Source organism: Tenrec ecaudatus, chromosome 17, assembly GCF_050624435.1.
Source record: "Tenrec ecaudatus isolate mTenEca1 chromosome 17, mTenEca1.hap1, whole genome shotgun sequence".
NCBI lineage: Eukaryota > Metazoa > Chordata > Mammalia > Afrosoricida > Tenrecidae > Tenrec > Tenrec ecaudatus.
In genome coordinates this window covers 69,417,539-69,442,904 of record NC_134546.1, presented here as the reverse complement: position 1 = coordinate 69,442,904, position 25,366 = coordinate 69,417,539, and the positions used below count along the sequence as shown (strand labels likewise).

The window sequence follows — 25,366 nt, the reverse complement described above, 5'->3', positions numbered from 1 at the left end:
GAATCTTGTGGGATCCTTGCCTGGTTTTGGTGTCAGCGTTATACTAGCTTCGTGAAAGGTGTGTAGGAGTTTGATGTCTTTTTTATGTTCTGGAAGAGTTTGTGTAGGATTGGTATCAGTTTTCCCTGAATGCTTGGTAGAAATCTCCCATGAAGCCATCTGATCCAGAGAATTTTTTATTGGTAATCCCTTGATCACCTTCTCTATTTCTTCTATTGCTGTGTGTATGTTGAGATTCTTGACATCTATCTGGGATAGTCAAGGGAGGAATTGTTTTTCCAAGAATTTGTCCATTTCTTTCAAGTAGTTGAATTTATTAGAATACAATCCTTTGTAGTACTGTGCAATTATCCTTTTGTTTCATTAGGGTCGGTTGTAATGTCCCCCCATCCTTGGTACTGAAATTTGTACCTTCCTATCTTTGGTGAGGTTTTCCAGTAGTCTGTTAAATCTGTTTTTTTCTTTCAAAGAACCAAATTTTAGCAGCTTTAATTTTTTTCAACAGTTTTTCTATTTTCTCTCTCCTGAATCTCAGCTCTGATTTTTATTATTTCTTTTATTTTCCTATTAATAGGATTTCCCTGTTGACTCTGCTCTGTTTCCTGTGAATTTTGTACCAGCATATAAATTTAATCTCTTTTCTTGTTTCATGTGTGCATTTATTTCAATGAAGCTTCCTCTGACAAATGTCTTTGCTGTGTCACATAAATTTTAGTACATTGTACTCTAAATCTCCTTGGTTTCTAGAAATGTTTTAATTTCAACTCTGATCTGGGTCAATACACATTCCTTTCGCATAGAGAGTTATTCATCCTCCAATTGTTTGCCCTTGTTTTCTTCATCTTCCTTTTGTTGATTTCCAGCATTATGGTCATTATGGTCAGAGAAAGAGGGTTCTGTATGATATCAATGTGCTTAAATTTATTCAGATTCATGTTATGCCCCAGCATGTGGTCTATCTTCTAGTATGTGACATGTGGGGTTAAAAAGAATGTGAAATATTTTGTACTTGGGTGAAAAGATCTGTATATATATATCTATTAGGTTAAATTGTCTAATTATAATGTTTAGATCTCTAGCCTCCTTGTTGAGTCTCTTTCCCTGTGATCTATATTTCTCAGAGTAGTGTATTGAAGTCCGCTATTATAATTGTTGAGCCTGTGATTTCTTTATTCATCTTTTGGAGTATTTGGTTGATGTATTCAGAGGTCCCTTGTTCGAGGAGTATATTTAAAATACTTAGTGGTTTTTCGTCTTTCATTACTTTGAGCGTTATATAATGTCCCTCCTTATCTCTTTTTATGGTTTTCACTTTGAGGTCAATTTTATCCAAGGTTAGGATTGCAATCACTGATTTTTTTTTTATTTCTTACTATCCTTTTCCCCAGCCTTTGATTCTCAGCATATTTTTGTCTGTAGCCTTGAGATGTGTCTCCTGTAGACAGCAGACTGATGGGTTGTATTTTCTAAGCTAGTCTGCTAGCCTCAGTCTTTTAATGCTGAGCTCAGTCTATTGCTATTTAGGGGTATTATCTCCATCTGTGGATTCCGTCATGTCATTTTATACCTTTTGTGTTGGGTGTTTTTCTACATCCCTTTATTATCAGTGCGTTGTGCGTGTGTGTGTGTGTGTGTGGTGTTCATTCTTGACTTCTTTTCACCCTTACTCCAATGCAATCTTTGGGGCTGTTTTCTCTTTGTTGCCCTCTGGGTGGGGTTGTTCTATGTGGTGGTCTCTTATTTGTGCTCATTGAGTGCTGTTCTTCTGCCTATACTGTGTAGGCAAGCATCTTTTGTAGGGTCGGGTTTCTTTTAACATATTCTTTGAATTTTTCCTTGTCTGGGAAAATTCTTATTCTCCATCTACTTGATAGATAATTTGGCTGGATTCTTGGGTTTGCATGATTTTCCTTCAATTTTTGGAATATATTACACCAATCTCTCCTTTTCTTCGCAGTCCCTGCTGATAGGTCTGAGAATATTCTTATTTTGGAACCTTTATATGTGATTGCTGTTTTCCCTCATATTTTTCTCCTTTTACTAAAAGTTGGATAGTTTATTATGTGCCTTGGTGACTTATTGGGATTCAGTCTAGCTGGTGTTCTTTCAGCCTTCTGAGTGGTTGCCTGGTTTTCATTCATTGAGCTGGAAAAGTTTTCCTTAAAAATTCTCTTACTATTTTTGCTGATGATTTCTTTGTTGTGTCGTCCTCTGGTAATCCAATTATTCTTAAGCTGTTCCTATTCACAGCATCAGATACAGCCCTTAGGTTTTCTTCAGCTTCTCTGATGATTTTATTAGATTTTTTTTCACGTTTGTTAAAATCTGCTTGGCTGTCCCCTATGTCACTGGTGTGGCTATCTGCCTCCTCCGGTCGGTTGGTGAAGTCCATTTTCCCTTTGATTTATGGTCTTTATTTCCTCTATCATCCTATCCTTTTTCTGTATTTTTCCCTCATATCCGTATGACAAGCAGCATTCTGAAATATTCTTTCTGTGGCAGATCATTGTCTCCTTCTTCTATGCATGTCATTACATTCAATATATTTCTGACATTGCCTTTTGTCTCTCGTGATTTTTCGTTGAGGTCATTGGGGCTAGTTGCTGTTTGCATTGCGTTGTTTTAGATGAGCTATTTTCCAGAGTCTAAGAGCACTGGACTCTTTCTGGGAGACTTATAAGAATGCTTCTTGAAATTTTCTGCTGCTAATTTCACTATGGAATTGGACTACTTCTTTTAGGTTCCTGTGGCTTCATTCTTTCCCTAATCAAACAATATTCTGTTATTTGGAGGACACGTTGGATGGTCCTCTCAGAGGACAGTGGTTCGGTGGTTGTGGATCCATGAGGATGGTGTTTCATTGGATGATCGCACAAGAAGCTGTGATGGTGTCAGCCACAGCAGTTTGGAGCACCACAGACGGTTGTGTGGGTGCTAGCTGCAATAAAAGTACCACAGAAGGTAAAAAGAAGGTGAGTGAGATCATCCCAGCCATATGTTAAGCACTGCAAAGGGAGGGTATATTGAATTTTCCCAGAAGAAGATGGGCAGAATTTCCCCCAGAAGAAGGTAGGTGGAATTTCCCTGGAGGAAGGTGGGCAGACTTTCCCAAGCCTGGGTTTATGGTGTAGAGAGTGGAGGTCTCCCAGTTAGGTGGAAGACAGTCATAAATACCCTAGGCTAAGGGAAGTGGCCTGGAGTTTGGCAGTGGCATGTGAGATAAAAGGGAAGAGAAAAAAAAATAAAACAGCCTGGTGAAACTGTGGAGGGAAAGAGAGAAGAGAGGGAAACAAAAGTAACAATATAGTGGAGCACTGATCTTTGACCATTGAGCAGTAGTGGTTTAATCAGAGGAGGCTGAGACTGTGGTGGGAAAGAGAGAAATAAATGTAACCATATAGCTGAGCCCAGATCCCTGACAGTGGGGCTTGAGGAGTTTAACCCTGCCCAAGGCCTCATCAAGCTGTGGCTGTGTTTAAATGAAGCCCCTGCACTGGCTCCAAAAGATCCTGGCTCCAGCTGAGGCAGTGATGGGGCTAAGATCAAACCCTGGCCAGCCTCCACTGTGGTAAGCCGAAAGCCCCCAGCCCCTGAAAACCTAGTGGATCTGTGCCTACCTATCTTTATGTTAAACATCTCCTCCTGCAACCCAGCAGTGTGGAATTTCCCTCTTAATCACTCTCTTGGGTTTATTTCTGCAGAGTCTCACTGGTATGTCTTAGTCAGTCGCCATCTTTCCAGAAGTTGACTATTAATTTTTATGGGGCCAAATCATTTCTATCTACCACAGAGGGGCTGGTGTGTTTGAACCACCAACTTTTTACTTAGCTGCACAACACTTAGATGTCAGCACGTCCAAGGTTGATTATATTTTAATATATTAAACCTTTATTTATTTTTTTCACTTTTCAGGACATTTTTATTGATTTATCACACTGTCTCCGTCAGGAAGAGCTGCACATGAGTGGGGACACTGGGCACCAGCTGCCTGACATGCGTCACTGGGGTGGCAGCAGGACTCAATGAGCAAGGCTCGTGATGCCAGACTGTAAGACCTTTCAGTCAGTGCCCCAGGGGCACTGGTGCCCACTCATGGGTGAGCTGGGGCATGCAGCCACCTCATTGGTCACAGATAGACGTGGCCACCTTGCCCTGTGCCCACAGAATGTTTTCCTGGGATCTCAAGCAGGTGGTGGGCTTTGCTCTGCTCCCCCCAGCCCGTACCCGGGGCCCACAGAGAAAGTTGCTCACTCCTCACCAGGGGTGCAAGCCTGCCGCTCAGGACCCACTTCTGCACTCGTGGGTCTGTACGATCATGCAAGGACCAGGGGGGCACAGCAGGCAGGATGGAGACTTTTGGATGGACACCCATGGGGGAAGGGGGTGAGATGATGAGGACAGAGGGACACACATGGGCAGCAAGCCCATAGCCTGTGCAGATGCTGTCTGGCCAAGTGAGAGCCAGGGTGCTCTGAACACAGCTAAGACAGACCCCTCTGGGGCTTGAGTCTCAGATGAGTTTTTAAAGGAACTGGAATTCTTCGTCCACTCACAGGGACCCTGCACGCATCCACACCCAGCTTCTCGGCCTCGAGGGACATCAGGCTGCAGCTACATGGCGCCATCAAGCAGCCCCCTCCTGACCCAGGTCTCGCACTGGCGGCTGGCCTCAGGCCAACCCACCCAACAAGGAAAGAAGGGATGAGAAAGAGCAGGGCAAGGCAGGTGGTACAGGCCTGTGGGCTGTCCTCCAGCCACACCAGGCACTCAGAAAAGCCATTTAGTCTAGTCACCCAGCTGGAGGGCCCCAGAGGGGTCACAGCAGGCAGAGGGTGGGCTGAGTCATTCCAGGGCGGCCAGCTGCTCAATGGCAGAGTGCACTTTCTTGGCACTTTTTTCAAACTCCTTCTGCTTGTTGCTGGTCTCCTTCACAATTTTGTTCTTGGCTCACTCTTTGTCCAATTTCAATAATTCACTCAGGGTCAACTCTTCAAACTGCTTCTTGACAGAAAGGAATGTGCAGCCAGACGAGTGCTTTCTATGTTCCTGTTTGGGGTGATCGCCCGGCTCCCAGCCTTCCAGCTCCTTGAAGCAGAAGAAGCACTGGGCCAGGTTGGGCTCATTCTCCGTGGGGCAGTGGATGAAGCCAGCCTCGGCTATCTGCTCTGGGGTACAGGAGCAGCCATCTAAGAAAGGCCAGTTCTTGAATGTCGAGATGCGGTGATCCTTAAGATACAGCTGCCAGGCCAGGGGCAACTTAGGGACGCTCATGCTGCCGCCCAACGAACCCGTGATTCAAACGCTGCGGTGGAGGCACGCCGCTAAACCTTTATTTTTTTAACCTGTGTTTCTGTGATTAGTTGCTGCTGAGTACCCTGACTCATGGTGACTCATTGTGTTAAGCCGGATTGGCTAAGGAAACAAATCGAGTGATGTGCATATATGTGTAAGAAGAAGCTTAGTATCAAAAGCTTTATATATCAGGAAACCATCCCATTCCAATCCAACTCAAGTTTATAAGTCTGATACTGGTCCATAAGTCCCTCTCCAGATTCAAGCAGCCAAAAACAATGATGCAGAATGGAGGGGCATCACATGCCAGTGGTTGAAAATCATGTGGACCCAATGACAGTGTCTGGTTGCCATTATGGTGAGCCAGGAGCAATGTGAAGGCAGAGAGAGAGGGGAAGGTCCTCAGGGCCCTCCTGGTGAGAAGGTCACATCCACAAGGAGGCTATATCAGGTTGTGATCTAATTGAAAGGTTGACTATCACCCATAAACTTTCAAGTTAACATGAAATTATATAACTACCTACCCATGTTCAAAAGAGCAAGTCTTGTGCCACAATTTAGGGGATACAATATTCTGTTGAGGGCCCTATGTGTTTTGAGAGTGTAAAACTCTGTAAGAATGATATCTTCCATCCCTATATTACACAATATTGTATTCTGATCTACAGGCTTTACCATGCTGATATTTAAAATTCTTGTAATGAAGTATCAACATCATAGCCACATGTAAGCAACCACAGCATAACTGAATATCACAAGGGTGGTCGTTTTAATATGCTTATTCTCTTTTTACATACCTAAGAACTAAAGGAAAAGGAATGTAAATAAATGTTTGAAGGGATAATATGTATCTTTCTCCTGTTCAAAATTTTCTACTTTTTATTCATTAGGGGCTTTGCGTTGCTTCCTAGATTTCTCTCAGGACTCCTTTCATGTCTTTTCTAATTTGCTCACCATGAAAATGTAATGAGTATGTGTATTTAATATTTAGACTTTCAATCAAAACATACATTTTCTGTTTCTTAGCCTTAGAAATCTAACCTCCATTGGAAACAAACTCATTTCCTTATATAAGTAATTCATCAGAATTATTTTCATCATACACCGTGAACAGATTTAAGTAGTGGAACTTTGAGCATTAAGATCATTGGTGTTTGAAATGCTCAGTGACCACCATAGACATTGGGAAATTTCTGTTCTATTTCAGAGCATTCCCTTAATATTGGGAAAACTATAAAATCCAGTCCACTTCACTTCCATGATGGTGCATGGGCAGAAGAATAAAATTTGCCACGCCTACTCTTCTTACCCCTCATAGAGAACAGAATATTCAACATCAAACAGAAAACAATAAAAATCAATATCATGCAGGCACAGGTGGCATCCCATAGAAAATGGGAACTAGGGGCCAGGAAATGGAATAGAATAACCCCCCGTTTCATCTCTAAGCTTTAAGACCTTCATACTGAAGGGGAAGGATACTAAAAATAAAAGCTAAGGCTCCTTCTCTAAATCTTTACAGCTATGGAGGGAACAACTTGGAATTAAAAACACTGTTTCATGGTCAGAAAAGGAACAGCTGCTAGGTTAGAATTGTCTCCAGAGGAGAAGTATAAACACTTGGTGGGTCCAATCTCAGATCCAGTTTCACAATACCTACATAAGAATGAAGCTCTGATGAAAGATCGTATAACAGCTCCTTAGCCCAAACTTCAGCACAACACTAACCACCAAGTAAAAACAATAATTGGGTGCATATGGAAGGTAACAGACAATCTCTGTGGAAAGCATGTTAAATAGAACCTCTAGTGCTAATATCAAAGCAAAGTTTAACTCTGTAAGCCAGAAAGAAGGAAATGATGTCAAATCCATCACCGAAAAGATTCGCTCACACCTGCATTATAAAGTTATACCTGGAGGCACAATGCAATCATATTAAAGGTAAAATGAAACTATATAAAACAACATGCTGATATCTACAGTCTGTCAAACATGCCCAACTTTTAACAAAATAAACAAAAACTCCCAAATCACTGTCTTTTCAGTCAATGCTGACTCACATAAGTCACTTATGGATCCCCAAGACTGAGACCGTTTTCAGGAAGAAAAACCCCAGTCATTCTCCTAAGGAGCTGATAAATATGTAACTCATGCCACTCTAACCAAAGGATCTAGGAAAAATAACTTCCAAAATTCCCTGATCCCACAATTTTCATTCTTTCTTTAGGCCCCCATTCTCAATGGCCTCAAGAACACACTAAAAACCCTCTTTTCAGTTGGTATTTTTTGTCAGGGTAAAACTTCCTTCACTGCCTCCATGCACAGACATTCAGTCATGTCATCAGCAGCAACAAGGCTCAGCTTTAAATAAAAACATGAGTCCTAAAGGTGCCCCTGACGATGTGTACCCAAGAATCAGAGTGAGTTATAACTCCAACCTCTCCATATTGTAATGACATATTTTTTTTATCTCTAATGGATCCTGAATGGCCAATCTTTCAGACATGCTGATTGAGGATCACCTTGAGAAATCACAAGTGAAGGAAAAGGTGTGTGAATCTCACTAGACCTGGTTCAACTCCTGCATCTGCAGCTCGGCCAGGAAACCTCCGGACAAGGAAGAATTCAGTGAACCACTGGGTAGAATGAAGCATTTCCAGACCTTCATGGCTGAATCCCTGAGCTATTGCATCTGTGAGCTGCCACCAAAACGAAAATGACACAAACACATTCCAAGTTCTTGTGAATAAAGTCCAACATTCCCATAAATATTACACAGACTTACAATGAGCATAAATATAAAGAAATGTATTATGAAGTTTCATGTGATGAACGAAGTGGAGATTTGCATGTGAGTGGGATCTTTTTAATAGTTTCATCTAGGACTGGCATGTTGACTGTTTCCTCAGGAGAACACAATCCTCTACCTTTGTTTTCCATTCACTAAGCACAGAGTCCTCTTCATCTAGAACCTGGCTGATGTTAGAAGAATTGGTCAAAGAGGTAGAAAACTCCAAGGGGCAGGATAGCTTTAGAAGTAAGGTCCATGATGCTCAACTCCCAGGGATTTACAGATTATAAAATATGCATCATTTCCCTTTCTCCAGTATCTAATGTTTGTCTTTTCAGACTGAAGTTTAGAGGAGTGACTCAAATCTTCAAGACTTCACTGGCAGTAGGGACAGAGCAAGATTTAATTAATTTAGTTAGGTATGAGCTCATCCGTAATCTCAGGACTCAGTGACACATAACCTTAAATAGGGAGTGTTCAGATGTTTTGGTAAATTGACTATATAGGCCTACATTTATGAATCATTGAAATCTAGAAATCACACTGAATTGAAAAGTAGGCCCTAGTCATTATTTTCTATACATTAGAATGACTTTGAGTGAGTAACTAACATAGAACAACATTAGTTCAACTAAAACAACATTACTGCTATAGAAATTTAAAACTTACTGTGGAGTACAAAGAATTCATATCAATTCAAAGCAATTAAATTATTTAGGAAAGTTGCCTGTATTAAATTCTCGGGTAGTTCTCACCCCTTTTCCAGCTTTTTCTCTGCACCCTGTTGGATATCTACAATAACATCTTGAATTTGAAAACTCTCATTGAAGAAAATATGTGAGAAAAATAAACTCTACTCAGCATACAAATTATGACAACTTATAGATGTCATTTAGTAAAAAATATACATCAAATTGATTTTGTTTAAAAAGTATAGTTTTTCTGGTTTCCTGGGTCTCTTTCAGTGGATTGTGGACACATCAAAGTAAAATAGGTCAGACTATCTTAAGGGAAATTGTATGAATGATTTGGGGCAGTAGAGCTCCCTTCTGAATGATATCAGAAAGGGCAAGATCACTGCTCAGAGATGAACACTTTGCACCAGGAGGCAGAAGAAGCTATGGTGGCTATCTGCTCCCCAGAAGATATAAGTCCTTCAAAAGGGAGAAGTCATTTCTACTCTGCTTTACAGGGACACTGTGAGCTCACATCTACTCTGTGGCAGAGGTTGTTTTTAGGAACTTGGCCAGGAGGCCTGTTATAATGAAAAATCATATGAACATTCCCCATTCAAGGTTATGTGTCACTGACTCCTGATATTATGGATGACCCCATACATAAATAAAATAATAAAATCTTGCTCTGTCCCTACTGCCAGTAATATCTTGAGGACTTGAGTCACCCCTCTAAACTTCAGTCTGAAAATACATACATTAGGAAAAACAGAAGTAACACAATGTATTAGTTTTACAGATATTATCCTCACTTTAATGAATTGTGTAACAACCATCTGAGAACCAGAGATAACTTTCTGTGACAAGCAGGATTTTCAAGGAACACCATTGCTAGCTGGGCTCATGCTTGGAGTCAAATCTAGGTTTATCGCATGATGATATATTGAATATAGAGTGATTTAGGCAGGTCAACTTGATTCCCACACACCTATGTGAGGCAAAGTGTGAGATATCAACACCATCATGCTATTTGATGTTACTGTTCTTGAACAACCCAGCCTCTTATTCTAACTTGAATCCCAGAGAGTATCATATTGAAGAAATCACACTCTCTTGTAATCCCTGAAACTAATCCTTGCCAAGTAGATCATGCTTCCTGCATTCATTAAAGAATGATGCAGTCAGTATCATGAAAAGATTGACAGAATACACAGAGTAATCATACCAAAAAGAACTAGTCTACATTCTACTATTTCAGAATGTAACATATGAGCCAGATCCAATGGTGCCAAAACAAAGCTACATGAATTTGTGGAATACCTATTGAAATGTTTCAGAAACCTGATGAAGTACTAGAAGCTCTTCCTCATCAATGTCAGGAAATTTGGTAGGCAATTATTTGACCAATGGACTGGAAGAGATACATGTTTCTGCCCATTCCAAAGAAAGGTGGTACAAGAAAATGTTCCAACTATAGGATGATAGCATTGGTATCACACACAAGTAAAATTTTGCTTAAGATCAACCAACACTGTTTGCAGCCGTACATGGACAGGCAACTTTCATGCCAGATTCAGAAATGGATGTAGAATAAGGGATATTATTGCTGAAGCCAGATGGATCTTGGCTCACAGTTGAGAATAACTGAAAGATGGTTACTTATGTTTCATTGACTGGCATTCAACTGTGTTGACCACGAGAAACTGAGGATAACCTTGAGAAGAAAGTGAACTTCTGAATACTTCATTGTACTCATGAGGAATTTTCATATGGATCCAGAGGCATCCTTATGAATTGAACAAGGGAATATGCACAGCTTAAAATCAAGAAAGGTGTATATCAGGGTTGTATTGCTTTAGCATACTTGTTTAGTCTAAAAGCTGACCAAATAATCAGAGTAGCTGGCTTATATGAATAAATGTATCAGGATTGGATGGAGGCTTATTAACATCCTGTGATATGCAGATGAGACAACCATTCTTAATGAAAGTGGGGAGGGATAGAAGAGCTTGCTGATGAAGATCAGGGGTTTTAGCCTTCGGTATAAATTACAACTCAATGTAAGGAAGAACAAAATGCTCACAACTGGACCAATAGGTAACATCATAGTAAATGAAGGAAGGATAATGAATGGAGAAAGGGTTGAAGTTGTCAAGGATTTTGTCAATGCTAATGATAGCAAGAGACAAAGACCAAATCATAGACTTCATTGTATAATCTGCTGCACAAGGCCTGCACTGAAGAGCAAGGATGATGCTTTGAGGAATAAGGTGTTCCTGACCCAAGCCATGATATTCGCCATTGCATCATACGCCTGTGAAATTTGGACATTAAATAAGGAATAAAAAAATCAATGCATTTGGATTGTAGTGGAGAAGGATATTGAAAGTACCGGGGACTGCTAAAAGGACACACAGATCTGCATTTTAAGAAGTAAGGCCAGAATGCTCCTTAGAAGCAACGATGACAAGACTTCATCTTACATACTTTGGCCATATGATCATGAGAGACCAGGACCTGGAGAAGGACATCATGTTTGATAAAGTTGAGGATTGGTGAAAAAGAAGAGGGCTTAATGAGATTGATTGACACAGTTTCTTCATCAATGGGCTCGGACATGGGAATAATTGTGAGGATGGTGCCGCACATGCAGTATTTGGTTCAGTTGTGCATAGGATCGCTATGGGCTGGAAGCAATTCGACTGCACCAAACAGCAAAATGAAGCAGATTGTGAGTCCTGTGTCCGAAGGCATTACTGGGTGCACTCAAACTAACCGCTCAGACATGAGTGTACACTCACGATTAGCACTAGCTAGGGACTGCATTTTCCTTGCATCTGATTGTAAAATCTATTCTTGAGCTTTATCAGATATCTGATGCTGGGGCGCCTGTCAAGGTCTTCCCCATCCATAAGGGACAGCTGCTTTTTCTGCAGGTGATAATGCTTCCTACTTTAAAAATACTGTTTTTGAATTAAGAGATATCAGGGGTGGGTACATAATCACGAAATAAAAATAGAGAGATACCCTTGAGAACAGTGAGATGGGGCAGAATCCCCAAGTTGAAACCATCCGCACCTGCTGCTGGGACTGATCCTGTGCTCTGTGGGGCCTGTGCTCCCACTGGAGACATGCTTCCTCCCTGCAGGGGAGGTTTGTGTCTGGGCTCTCACTGACTTCTCCTCACTGTGCCTCTTGCACAGTAATACATGGCCGTGTCCTCGGCTTTCAGGCTGTTCATCAGCAGATACAGCATGTTCTTGGCGTTGTCTCTGGAGATGGTGAATCGGCCCTTTACGGAATCTGTGTAGTATGTACTACCACCAGTACTACTAATGGTTGCGACCCACTCCAGGCCCTTCCTTGGAGCCTGGCGGACCCAGCTCATCCAGTAGCTACTGAAGGTGAATCCAGAAGCTGCACAGGAGAGTCTCAGAGACCCCCCAGGCTTTCTCAAATCACCCCCAGACTCCAACAGCTGCTCCTCACTCTGGACACCTGTAAACACAGAGACACTATGATTAGATTACACACATACAAACTAATGTACTCACAATTATACTCACAATAACATCAAATTAGACCATTCTACATGGGCTGCAATGATTACCATGTAAAATGGCCAAAATGAAAACCAAAGTCAGGTAAAAATTCATTATATGTCTTCTGGACTAGCTCCTGTACAAAAATAGAAACAGCAGAGACGCCAGAGACTGGGATTGTGATCTGAGATCTCACACATTGGGGGCTGTGGCCAGTTTATCAGCAGGCAGAGAGCAGAATTTGCATGCCCCCTGATATTTAGAAGCAGAGGAGTAGAGAATATGAACAAGAGTTCTCCCTCAGACTCAGAAACACACGCACTCTCAAATGACAACCAAGCTCTTACTCTGTTTATCAGGCATTGCTTTACTTGTCATATATGTATTTTTAATTTTTTAAAACATTTTATTAGGGGCTCATACAACTCTTATCACAATCCATACATATACATACATCAATTGTATAAAGCACATCTGTACATACTTTGCTCTAATCATTTTCTTTTTTTTTTCTTTTCTTTTTTTACATTTTATTAGAGGCTCATAAAACTCTTATCACAATCCACACATATACATACATCAATTGTATAAAGCACATCCATACATTCTTTGTCCTAATCACTCTCAAAGCAATTGCAATCCACTTAAGCCCTCTGCATCAGGTCCTCTTTTTTTTTCTCTTCCCTCCCCACTACCCCCTCCCTCATGAACCCTTGATAATCCACAGATTGTTATTTTGTCATATCTTGCCCTATCTGGAGTCTCCCTTCCCCGCCTTCTCTGCTGTCCATCTCCCCGGGAGGAGGTCACATGTGGATCCTTGTAATCAGTTCCCCCTTTCAAACCCACTCACCCTCCACTCCCCCAGCATCACCGCTCACACCCCTGGTCCTGAAGGTATCGTCCACCCTGGACTCCCTGTGCCTCCAGCTCTCATATGCATCAGTGTAAAACATAAGCCGTATCCAGCCCTGCAAGGTAGAATTCGGATCATGGTAGTTGGGGGGGAAGAAGCATCCAGGATCTGGGGGAAAGCTGTGTCCTTCATTGGTATTACATTGCACCCTGACTGACCCATCTCCTCTCCTAAACACCTCTATGAGGGGATCTCCAGTGGTCGACACTTGGGCCTCGCGTCTCCACTTTCCCCTTCATTCACTCTGGCATACACACACACACACACACACACACGCACACACACACACACACACACACACACAGCCTTATACCTGGTCCCTTTGGCACCTCGTGGTCGCACTGGCTGTCATATATTATCAATATATTTTAAAAGTAGTTTTACATTTATGAACTTTATATCACATACACAATAACCATTGTGGCATGAGAGGTAACAGTGCATTCTGACTTGTACCCTCTAAGATGTGGATACAGGTACATATACTGAATGGCTCTGTCATCTCTTTTTTGTTGGAAACATTGGTTTCCTTACCTTCCAAGAATTTTCACATTTCAGTGATATTTTTAAACAGTGGGCATTCAGTTGTTCATAAAACATGCCTACACACCATGCACAATGGTGTTTCCATTCTGTTTACTTTTCTAGGAGATTCCGGTTCTCTTTCTTTTGTTATGATCAAGAAAACTGGATATTTATCATTTAACTTTATCTTTTCAAATAGTTTTTGTTCAATTGGCTTACTTACTGTGTTCCTGCTATTTCATTTAGTTGAGTTCCTTTATTTATTATTTTCCCCATACTAATCTATGCTGTGGCATGCTTCAAATTTTTCTAGTTCCATTAGATGGAAACTGAGATGATTAATTTCATAATTTTGTTTCTATAATTTACATGTTTGTTGTTACGAATTCCCCACTACGTTCTCTTCTATTGAATTCCACACTTTTAGTATTACGTTTTAATTTTAATTCAGAACAGCCATCAAGGATATGAAACCCATTGAATGCATGTTAATTATTCATATAGTATTTGTATATATTGGTGTATTTATCTCTCTCACTCACTCTTTGTATTGAGTCAATGCAGACACATTGTGACCCTATAGGTAAGGGTATATTTGAACATTTCTGAAACTGTAACACTATATTAGCAGAGTTCACTACATTCTGGAACAGAAAGCTCCATGTTTCCTTGTGGAATAGCTGGTGGTTTTGAACCCCTGAACTTTCAACTCACAGGATAAAGAGAAGCCACAACACCACAGGGTTTATGTATGCATGCATACACATATTTAATTGTGTTTATTTATACGACATATGAATGAATATTGGAGTTGATGTGTTTTATAATAAACATTATGGAAGATAGAATTATTGGAGAAAATGATTCGGAGGGAAAGGAAGCCCTAGATGCCAATAAGGAGCTCCTTGCCCCCATGCTTTTCCCATTGCCCCGGGAGACTGTCTCCTGTGCTTTGTGCAGCCCACGTGTTCCTATACACCAATGTCCTTACTGTATGGAAGTTTGTGCATGGGATGGCCCTGAGTCCTCTCACTGTTCCTCTCACACAGAAATTGATGCTGTGCCTTCAGTGGTCATTGAGCTCAGCTGCAGGGAGAACTGCTTCGTGGACGTGCTTTTTGAGCTTGAGAGTCAACTCAATTTTGATGGGTAATTGTTTTCTTCTACTACAACATATTGATAACATCAACTCCAGTCTCTTCTCCAGGTTTTGGTAGATCCAGCGCCAGAAATACGAGACAGCAAATTTTAAGTGATGAGTCTCTGTGAAGGATTCATCACTCCTGGATCCAAATACTGATGCTGAACCTGTCACAGAACATCAAAGATAATCAATGACGACAACTATTGCAAACTTTTTTTATGCCTACACATTTTAGAATCTCATGATACTACTAGAAAGAAGTTATAACTAGGCCAAGGAATAGCCAAGAGAAAATCAATACTATGGACAATTATGTAGTTCTTAGAGAACTCTTCCCCAAAAGTGATGCTTGTCACCAAGTTTTGAAATTTAACCTGGGAACTGAAGGGGAGATGGGTATGTAAGAAACCCCAGAAGAAAAAAGGAAAATGGTGGAGAAATCTCCAGTGTTTTCTCAGAAACTGAAAAGAAAATGTCTAATTTCATCCTCTTTCTTTGATTTGCCTCCATTTATTGAGAAATCAAAGAAACTGTAGACACAGAAAGCATAGAGAATATTAACAAATTTTTATTTTATTGAAACTCCCAATTAATAATGGATATTTATTCTATGATGTTTTCTCATTCTCTGCATATTTTCTGGTGTGATAACTCCTATTTCTTGATCATGCCATCTCACTTAATAACAGTCATGACAGTAGAACATGTACAGAGGTTTGAAATTCAAAATAGGCAAAGGACATGAAATGGTATTTGACTGAATGAGACTTTTAAGTTGTAAAGATACAAATATATTAACTCACATTATTGATTGGTGCTATTTTTGTTTGTTAGATTGGTCTTGTTTGATTTTGAAACATTTTCTTGGAATGGGTGGTTATACAATGGCCATATTTTCTGGAAAACATTTTAAGCACTTTCATGAAGTCTTTTTTCATATATTTGCTCAATGCCATCTGTGGTGTGATTTCTTGTTTGTTGCTTCCATGGGTGTTCATTGTGCTTCACATCAATACAGAATGATTGGAAACATCAGCAGTTTCTCTGTGCACCATGCTATACTTAAAAAATAACATGAGAAGCTGTACTAAATGGAAAACAAAACATCAGGAAGTAGTAAACCCCGCTAATAATCTGTGATCTGCAGGTGACATAAAACTACATGTTCCAAAATAGCATGACTTGAAAACTTACTAATGAAGTTCAGAAATTGCTGCCTTCACTCTACATTACAAATCAATGCAAAGAAAATGAAACTTCTCACTATGGGACCAATAGAAAATGTGGTAAATGGAGATATGATTGAAGCCATGATGGAGTTCACCTTGCTTAGATTTACAATCAATGTTCAGTAAACTACAGTCACTCAAATGATGCATTCAGTGAATCTGCAGCACAAGACCTCTTTAAAAATGAAGAGCAATAATGTCCCATTGAGAACTAAAATAGACCTAGCCCAAGCTATGAAATTTTCAATGGTCTAATATGCATGTGAAAGTTTGACAATGAATGAGAAAGATCAAAGAGGAAACAATGTATTTGAATCATGATACCGGTGAATAAGTTGACAATGTGGTGGACTGTCAGAGGAGCAAAAATCCTATATTGGATGATGTACACATGTGATGCTTAATAGAAAGAAGTGAGCATAGTATTACTTCATCTCAAGTACTTTGAACATATGTCAAGGAAATCAGAACTTGGAAAAAGACATCATGCTTGATAAAGCATAAGGTCATTTTTTAAAGGATGATCTTTAAGAATATAGATTGGCACAATAACTGCAACAAAGGCCTCATACATGACAATTGTGAGGACAATTCTGTTTCATTCTGTTTTCTCTAGTGTTGCTGTGAGATCAAACTGATTTGACAGGACTTAAAGCAGCAACATACAATGTCAATGTCAAACATTGCACTCCGTGGAGAGGAAGTACAAGCATTCACCTTCCAAATTGGAAACAGATAAGGATACCATTAAATACAAATCTTATTTCATATCGTTCTGCAAATTTAACTATAACTATAAATCAACAAGTGATAAACGAATGCATCCAAAATGGTAATAAAGAAGTAAAACTCTCTATAATTGCTGATGATATCACTCTAAACATAGAAAACCCAAAATCTCTATAAGAAAATTATTGAAACTAGTTGGAAGGTTAAGTAATTTCACAGGTAAACAGGGAAACACAGATAATCAGTTTGAGTCCCACGTACCAATAGAGAAAGCTCTGAAAAGAAAATCAGAAAGTAATACAATTTACAATAACCACTTAAAATATAAAGTAAATTGGAGTAAGCCCAAGCAGAGAAACAAAAGTCTTGTAGAAAGAAAATGATAAGAAAACATATTCCAAGATACCAAAAGACACAACCATAATTAGAATAATGGGTCATGTTCATGAACAGGAAGCCTTAACTTTGTGGAAGTATCACACTCTAAGTCATCTATAACATTAATGCAATTCTGAAGAAGCTCCCAGGATCTATGTTTAAGAACATGGAGACTACTGATCAAATTTTAAAAGAAATTACTCATCAAGTTAAAAAGAAAACAAAAAATTCCGCATATGATCACAAAATTAGCCCCACACCCATACTCTCCTTGGGCAGTTTCTACTGGTGTTTACTCACAATCTGCTCCTAAGCAGTGGGAACAAAACAAAACCAAGACACAGCAGAAGATCTCATATGTGCTCACACACCCACCTCCTTCTGGTTCCTGGCTCTGAGCTACCCCTGCTGGTATAAGAGCTCTCTTAGTTCAGCCTCCAGCTGTCCTGCATGGTGGGTTGTGTGGGGCCTCACATTGATTTTCCCTCTCCTTATCTCCTTGCACAGTGCTCGTAAGTGGTCAAAGAGCTCAGCTGCAGGAAGAACTGGTTCATGGGTGTGACTAGATAGTCTCTGAGAAATGATGTGTATTTGCTAAACCACTCTGACCCAGAAAAGGTCCTTCCCATCCACTTAAGACTTCTCCCTGGGCTCTGTCTGATCCAGTCCCAAGTAGCACTGGTGTTGGAGACAGACTCCCTAGCCATGGTAGAGGTGAGAGTGAGGGTCTGAGAAGCTTCACCATCTGATCACCTGACTCCTGTAGCTGCATGTGTGACAGAGCCCCTGGAGTCTACGGAAACAAGTATTAAAAGCCCCATATGTCTTTGAATGTGCTGTGATCCACTGCATCTCCCTGCCAGTGACCTGATGGGAGACCCAGCACCATCAGGAGGAGGAAGAGAAAGGAGGCAGACATTTCTCTATCAAAGGCACCCTTACTCAGAAGGCTCTGGTATACCCTGGTTATAGGGCATTGATGGTGGTGGTCTCATTAAGTAAGAAACCACAACAGGTATCTGCCTATGAGTGTTCTTGACTGTTACACGAGGTGGGGACTATGAACAATGTGCAAATGCACAGGCACCATAGCTCCACAACAAAGTATCTTCAGAGCTGATTCATGAATCAAGATGGATGACAGAGATAGGAGTGATGTGACCCACAAGCATACATTGAATTAGCTGGCTCCCCAGATTCCAACATTTGAAATTACAAAATCAGAGTTCCAGTGTAGCAATCTTGTTTGATTTAAACACAGTCATCCACTAATTCATGAATTTATTTTTCTTTGTGAGGTCTGAGAGCTAGGAACACACCAGATATTCTTCTGACTGAGGGAATATCAGAAAACCAAGCAACTGAGCTAAAAAATGAACAACCTCTTCTTTCAAAAGCAAATCTACTCTGACTCGTAGGAACCCTAGAAGACTGATTAGAACTGCTTGTTAGGCTTTTGCTGAGTGTAATTATGTACAGGAATAGAAAATGTCATCTTACTCAGGAGGAACCATTGGCTGGTTTGAATCCCTGACCTTATTTGTGGTGAGCAAATCTTAACCCACAGCACCACCATAGCCCTTGACATCTCTGCACCGACAGGTCCATATTACAGGGTTTCAAAACTGTCACTTTCAAAAGCCAAGTCATAATATTTTCAATATTAGTATATGCATATGAACTCTGCACTATAAAAAAAAGGCCATGGGGAAAATGATGGCCTGTGACTTAGGGTGTTGAAAAAGAATGAGGAAAGTACTGTGGGGCGGGCTGGCATTAAAACAAACAGATCTGTTTTGAAAGGAGGACAGCCAGAGATTTGCGTAGAATCAAGGATGGGGAGACTCTTGATACCAGTCCCTTGAGAAAAACATCAACCATGATAAAGTAGGGGATCGGTGAAGAACAGGCACATCATGAGATGGATTGGCACATTGGCTGTAACAATGAGCTCAAAAATATCCATTGTGAGTGTAATGTTGAACTAGGCATTATTTCATTCTGTTGTACATTGAATCACTTAGAATTTGGAACTGACTCTGGGACTTTGCACCATCAAAAAGAAAATATAACAGAACAAACAACATTCTTCCTGGTTTGAATAACAGTGCTGGGGGTAAGGTACATGTTTCATGCAGAAAAGCACGTCTAGCAAAGGGAAATATGTAACAGAATACAATGTCTTTATAAGTGCTCTTATGTTGATGTTCACTGTACTTTGGCTAATTATTGGTAACCAATGTCTTGTCCACATATTTAAAGAACTTTGTACATCCAAGGCTGTTTGGGTGCTGAGACTCATAGAGAGCCTGCATGGAAGAGAACTGTCTGAATAGGATTTTCTTTAATACTGATGGGAGAAAGTTGTCAGATCTTTATCCAAATGAGTCATCATTGAGTGGTTTTGAACTGCCAACCTGTTGCCTAAAAGTTGATTACTTAATCATTGTGCCACATGATTTTGTGGTCCAGGTTGCTCTAAGTATAACTTACATACATCATGACCTTTATTTTCTGCAGATGAACATTTCTCCTCATGTTGACTGGTGTTAAGACATTATATAGATTTCTTCAATGTTGGCACTACTGCTATCTTTTTGCTCCTTGAGTACTTATCGTAGGATGCTCTCCTATACATTGTGTGATTTTAGTAGCAACCCTGGACTCTATCTGTAGTGCCAGAAACAGCTGCCGCAGTCGTGATAGCTAAGAGTGACTCTAATAAAGGCCAAGTGGTGATAGCTTAGAGTGACTCTAATAAAGGCCAAATAAGAATTTTTTTTTAAATGAGGAGCTGATACCAAGGGCTCAAGTAGGAAGAAAATGTTTTTAAAATGATGATGGCAACATAAGTACAAATGTGCTCGACACAATGGATAGATTGATTGTGATAAGAGCCATATGAGCCCCCAATAAAGTGATAAAAATAAAATAATAAAGAATATCCAACCCACATGCAAACAAGAAGAAAAAAAGAGAAATGCCAAAGAAGAATTGATGCATTTGAGTTATGGTGTTAGAGAATAATATTAAATATACCATGGGCTGCCTGCAGGACAAGCGGGTCTCTTTCAGAATTAACGCATCTGGAATGGTTCTTGGAAGCATTCAAGTAAGACTTTATCTCACTTATTTGGGAATGTCGTTAGGAGGAACCAGAACCCAGAGAATGGTCTTGTGCTTGCTAAATTGGAATGCCATTGAAAAAGGGGGACTTTCCAAGAGGTGGATTGTCACAAAGACTGCAATGATGAGTCCAAATAGAGGAATGACTGAGGATAGTGCATTTCGGGGCAGCAGTTCGTCCTTGTACATAGGATCTCTGGGAGTTGAAGCCAACTCAAGAGTACCTAACAATATCAACAGTATTATCCAGGTTATTCTAAGTTAAAATTATTACATAAGCATATATTTGTTGGCATTCACTGGAATGAAAACTTTGGACACCTATTTGATAGCTTGGAGAAAATTTGGGGCTCACATGAGCATATTTTGCGGCATTGATATTTTTATAACGAGGCTGGTGGCGTACTGGTTAAGTGTTGGACTGAGATTTGTGTGTCCACAGTTTGCAACCCTCAGTCTCTCAAGGAAGAAAGACGGGGCTTCTACTCCCACAACAGTTACAATCCTGGAAACCTACAGGGGCACCAGCATAAATTGTCATCAACTCGATGGGAGTGAGCTTGCTTTTTTGGAATATTTCTAACTTTTGCAACAAACAGCAGTGATTAATGCCCTAAATGGTAAATGGAGATGTGATCAATACACACTAGTATTTCTATGAATTCTACCTTTGGATAGATGGTGAAACACAAAGTCCATTCTGATGAAAAGAAAGCAGGTTCAGATACATGAAGGTTCCCTAGAGTCTGTGCTTGGTGGTCACTTACAGAGGTGCTGACAAGGTGGGGAAAGCACAGCTTCTGAGAGGAAAACAACATTGACTTCTCTCTCTTTTGCATCTGCCAAAACCATGGCCTGTTGCCGGGAGGTTTGTGTCTGGGCTCACACTGACTTCCCATCACTGTGTATCTAACACTAATACATGGCTGTGTTCTCAGGATTCACAGAGCTCAGTTTAAAATAAACTTTGCTCTTGGAGGTGTCCCAGGTGATACTGACTCAATATCAGAGAGCTGGATTATATCTTGTGCTCCCATCAATCCATATTGGACCATACCACTCAAGTCACTTTCCTGGAGCCTGGCAGATCCAGTGCACACTGTAGCTTGTTAAAGAGAATCCAGAGATGGCACAGGTGAGAGGCAGGGTCTGTGATGGCTTCACCAGTCCAGGGCCTGACTCTTGTAGCTGCACCTTGGCTAGGACACCTGGGGATAAAGAGAAACACAAAAAGTCATGTGCTCCGATGCTGCATTGCCTGACTGCATGTGTGAATCCCTGAAGCACTCAGCTCCTGGATTCGCGACCAGGAATAGGAAAACCCACACACAATTTATGTTCATGTGGATAAGATTCATGATATGCAGAAAATGCACTCCAGAGTGAGAAAGAATATGAATTTAGGTACAAGCACGCCGTGGTTTCATGTGACTAGTATTTGCATGTGACCGGGAGGTGCACTTGTATGTAAAGTTGGAAAGGGCTAAATGGAGACCGTAGCTCTGGGACTCAGACTAGAAAAGCGATGCTGCTGGAGTCCTTGGGAGAACACAGTCCTCTCTCTGAGGTCTTCACTCTATCAATCACATGAACATCTATGCAGATTTTAAGTTTAATGTAACTTTATGTCTATTACCATCAAAATGACCCAGATGATCGATTGAAATTAATGACAAGCTCTATCCTCACCCTATTTTGGAATCAATACAAGGTCAACCTGCATCTTTTCATACATATAAATGCATATGGAAACAAGTGCATGTCATCCCAAATTCTTCTTTCCCCTATCACATTTCACAATATTGGGAAAGAAGTAAAACATTCTTCAATGTTATCTTCTATATTTAGAGTTGGAATTAAAAGGTTTCCTAACAACAGGGTTATTTGTGAGTTAAAAAGTAACCACAGAAATAAGAAGAAGCTCATTTATCCTTCCATAAATTAGTACCGGGGGTGGGTGTTGGATTCAGTGTATTCAGAGAGTTCCCTGCTGACAGCATCCCATCACACACAAGGGAGCTGTTTCCTGGGCTTACACTATCTTCCAACTTATGTGGGTCCCACAGCAATATTTTCTCTGGTCCTAAGTATTCATAATATTGGTCAGGAGTGTTACCTGGGGTTGTCTCTGCAGGTTTCCTGCCATGAGCAATAACGCTACCATAGTGGTCAGTGCAGCAGTTCTAGCTGACCAGGCACTGCAGTCCTTATCCAGGCTCCTGTCCTCACTTCTTTCTTCTCTTGGTCCAGAGCTGAGGGGTCCTTAGCAACCCTGCAGCTTGGCTTTCTCCCTGCGATTAGTTTTATGCCTGGACTCGCACTGATTCTCTCTCACTGTGAACAGCTTTGGAGGTAGAGAATGCTACAACTTGGAAACAACCTAAATTGGGTACAGCAGAAGGAAGTATGATCTACAGATCTAGATATTTATATACATATATGATATTGAGATATTTTCCACAATAAAATACTGATAAAGCCGAGAGGAATTACTGAAACCAAAATGAAGGTTGAGCATGTTGTGGGACAGGAAGAAAGTAATAGGAAATAGAGGAAAGAGCTAGGAGGCCAAGGGCATTTATAGAGGTCTAAATAAAGGTATGTACATACGTAAATATATTTATATATGAGGACAGGGAAGTAGATCTATGTGCGTATATTTATAGGTTTAATATTGTGGTTGGAAGGGGTGCCGGCCCCTAACTACTAATTGAAGGTTCAACAGGCACCATTGTAAAGTTAAGATATATAAATATTATATTAAAGTCATCGAAGAGCATGAGAGATAAAAGAGAGGTTGAAATAATACTACATTTCATGGTAGTATGCTTACCTAAGCTTTGCTTGGCCTTCCATGTGGATAGAGGTGGAAGGGAAGGAGGACAAGGGGAAAGGGAACAGAGGAGCGAGGATGAGAGAGGAGAGGGGGAAGCTGGTGAGAGATCAAGGGAGGAGCCGTGAGAGAGGGCGCTCTTTATTAACCCTGCACATATATCTCTGAGTGGAGTATGCAAGCCCACTAATTATAGGTAAAGACATATGTCACAGGAAGGGTTTGCAACATAGGTTATATAGCAATGAGAGGGGGACAATCTAGGGGTATACACGCAATAGGAAGAGGACGGATTGGGGGTATCCATGTGACAAGACAGGCGGATCCTATATTCAAGATGGTAGCCTAGCTTGATGTCACAGAGAAGGGTTAGATATGTTCTCTGGATCTTCATAGGAAACATTATCAGTAGGTGTAAACCCCACCTACAGGAACCAAGCTAATGGTCACAAGCACCAGGGAGAAGTAACCCATTGTCCTTGGCAGCAGGGAGGAGGCCCACCTGAGGTTGGAGGAGACAGCAGTCTGGCAGCTAATTGCCTCAAAGGAAGTAACTTTTACTATTAGCTGCAAGCAGTGTAACATATTTGGGGGAGACAACTTATGAGAAATATTTCTGTTTCCCACATAATTTTAAAGTAGCAGATGGACATTGGGCCTCCACTGAAGTACTCCCTCAATGTAAGAATACTTTCTTCTATTAAACTGGCATTCCATGATGCTCACCTTCCTGACACGATAAAAGAAGAAAAATGTGTGCATAATCAAATGTGTGAAGTAAGCTGATGGAGCCCAGCTATCAAAAGATATAGCACCTTGGGTCTTAAAGACTTGAAGGTAAACAAGCAGCCATCTAGCTCAGAAGCAACAAAGCCCAGGTGGAAGAAGCTCACCAGCCTGTGTTATCACAAGGTGCAAAAGGGATCAGCTATCAGGCATCAAAGAACAAAAATTCTTATCATTGTGTGCTCACCTCCCTGATACTATTGATGAAGACAAATGGGTGAATAAGCAAATGGTAAGAAAGCTGATGGTGCCTGGCTATCAAAAGATATATCATCTGAGGTCTTAAAGACCTGAAGGTAAACAAGCGGCCATCTAGCTCAGCAGCAACCAAGCCCACATGGAAAAAGCACACCAGCCTGTGTGATCTCAAGCTGTTGAAGGGATCAGGTATCAGGCATCAAAGAACAAAATTATCAAATAATTGTGAGTCAGAGGGAGTGTGGAGTGGGGATCCAAAGCTCATCTGTAGGCAACTGAACTTCCCCTTACAGAAGGGTCATGGGGAGGAGATGAGTCAGTCAGGGTGCACTGTAACAACGATGAAACACATAACATTTTTCTAGTTCTTAAATGCTTCCTCCCACCCCAGTATCATGATCACAATTCTATCTTACAAATCCAGCTGGACCAGAGGATGTACACTGGTACAGATAGGAACTGGAAACCGAGAATTCTGGACAGATGATCCCTTCAGGAACAGTGCTGGGAGTGGAAGGTAGAGGGAGAGTGGGTTGGAAAGAGGGAACCAATTACAAAGGTCTACATATAACCTCCTCCCTGGAGGATGAACTACAGAAAAGTGGGTGAAGGGAGTGGGTAAGGTATGACAAAATAAAAATAATTTATAAATTATCAAGAGTTCATGAGGGTGGGGGAGCAGGAAGTAAGTAGATGATCCCAAGGGCTCAAGCAGAAGGCAAATGTTTTGAGAATGATAAGGGCAACAAATGTACAAATGTGCTTGACACAATGGATGGATATCTGGATTGTGATAAGAGGTGTACAAACCCCAATAAAATGATTGAAAAAATTACTGATTAAGAAAGAAATCTGACTGAAAGACAATGAAGGTATTGAACAGAGTTTAGGGTTCATTCTTTTCACAGGAAGAGAAAGGTACTTAAAGCAGAGTTCTACTCAAAATAATTAGAGCAAGAAATTAATAGAGTTATTTATTCCATGCTTAGGAGGAAATTGTCAAGTCAGAATTATTTTTATGGGTTTCTGTGATGTGTGTGATAGGAAATTTTACAGTTTTGGGCAATTGTTTGACACGATGATAATTTAATGCCACTGAATTATGCATGAAAAGAATGTTGAAAATGTTATTTTTGCCTATACATGAGAAAATACTATGAGAAAAAAAGTTTTAAAATGAAGATAATTTCTTCATGCATAATC

General features: G+C 40.6%; 1 pseudogene; it reads right to left on the bottom strand.

Annotated features, from left to right (window-relative positions):
- Positions 1-4,842: 4,842 nt before the first annotated feature.
- LOC142430855 (baculoviral IAP repeat-containing protein 5 pseudogene) lies at positions 4,843-5,271 on the bottom strand (annotated as a pseudogene).
- Between the last annotated feature and the right edge of the window lie 20,095 nt (positions 5,272-25,366).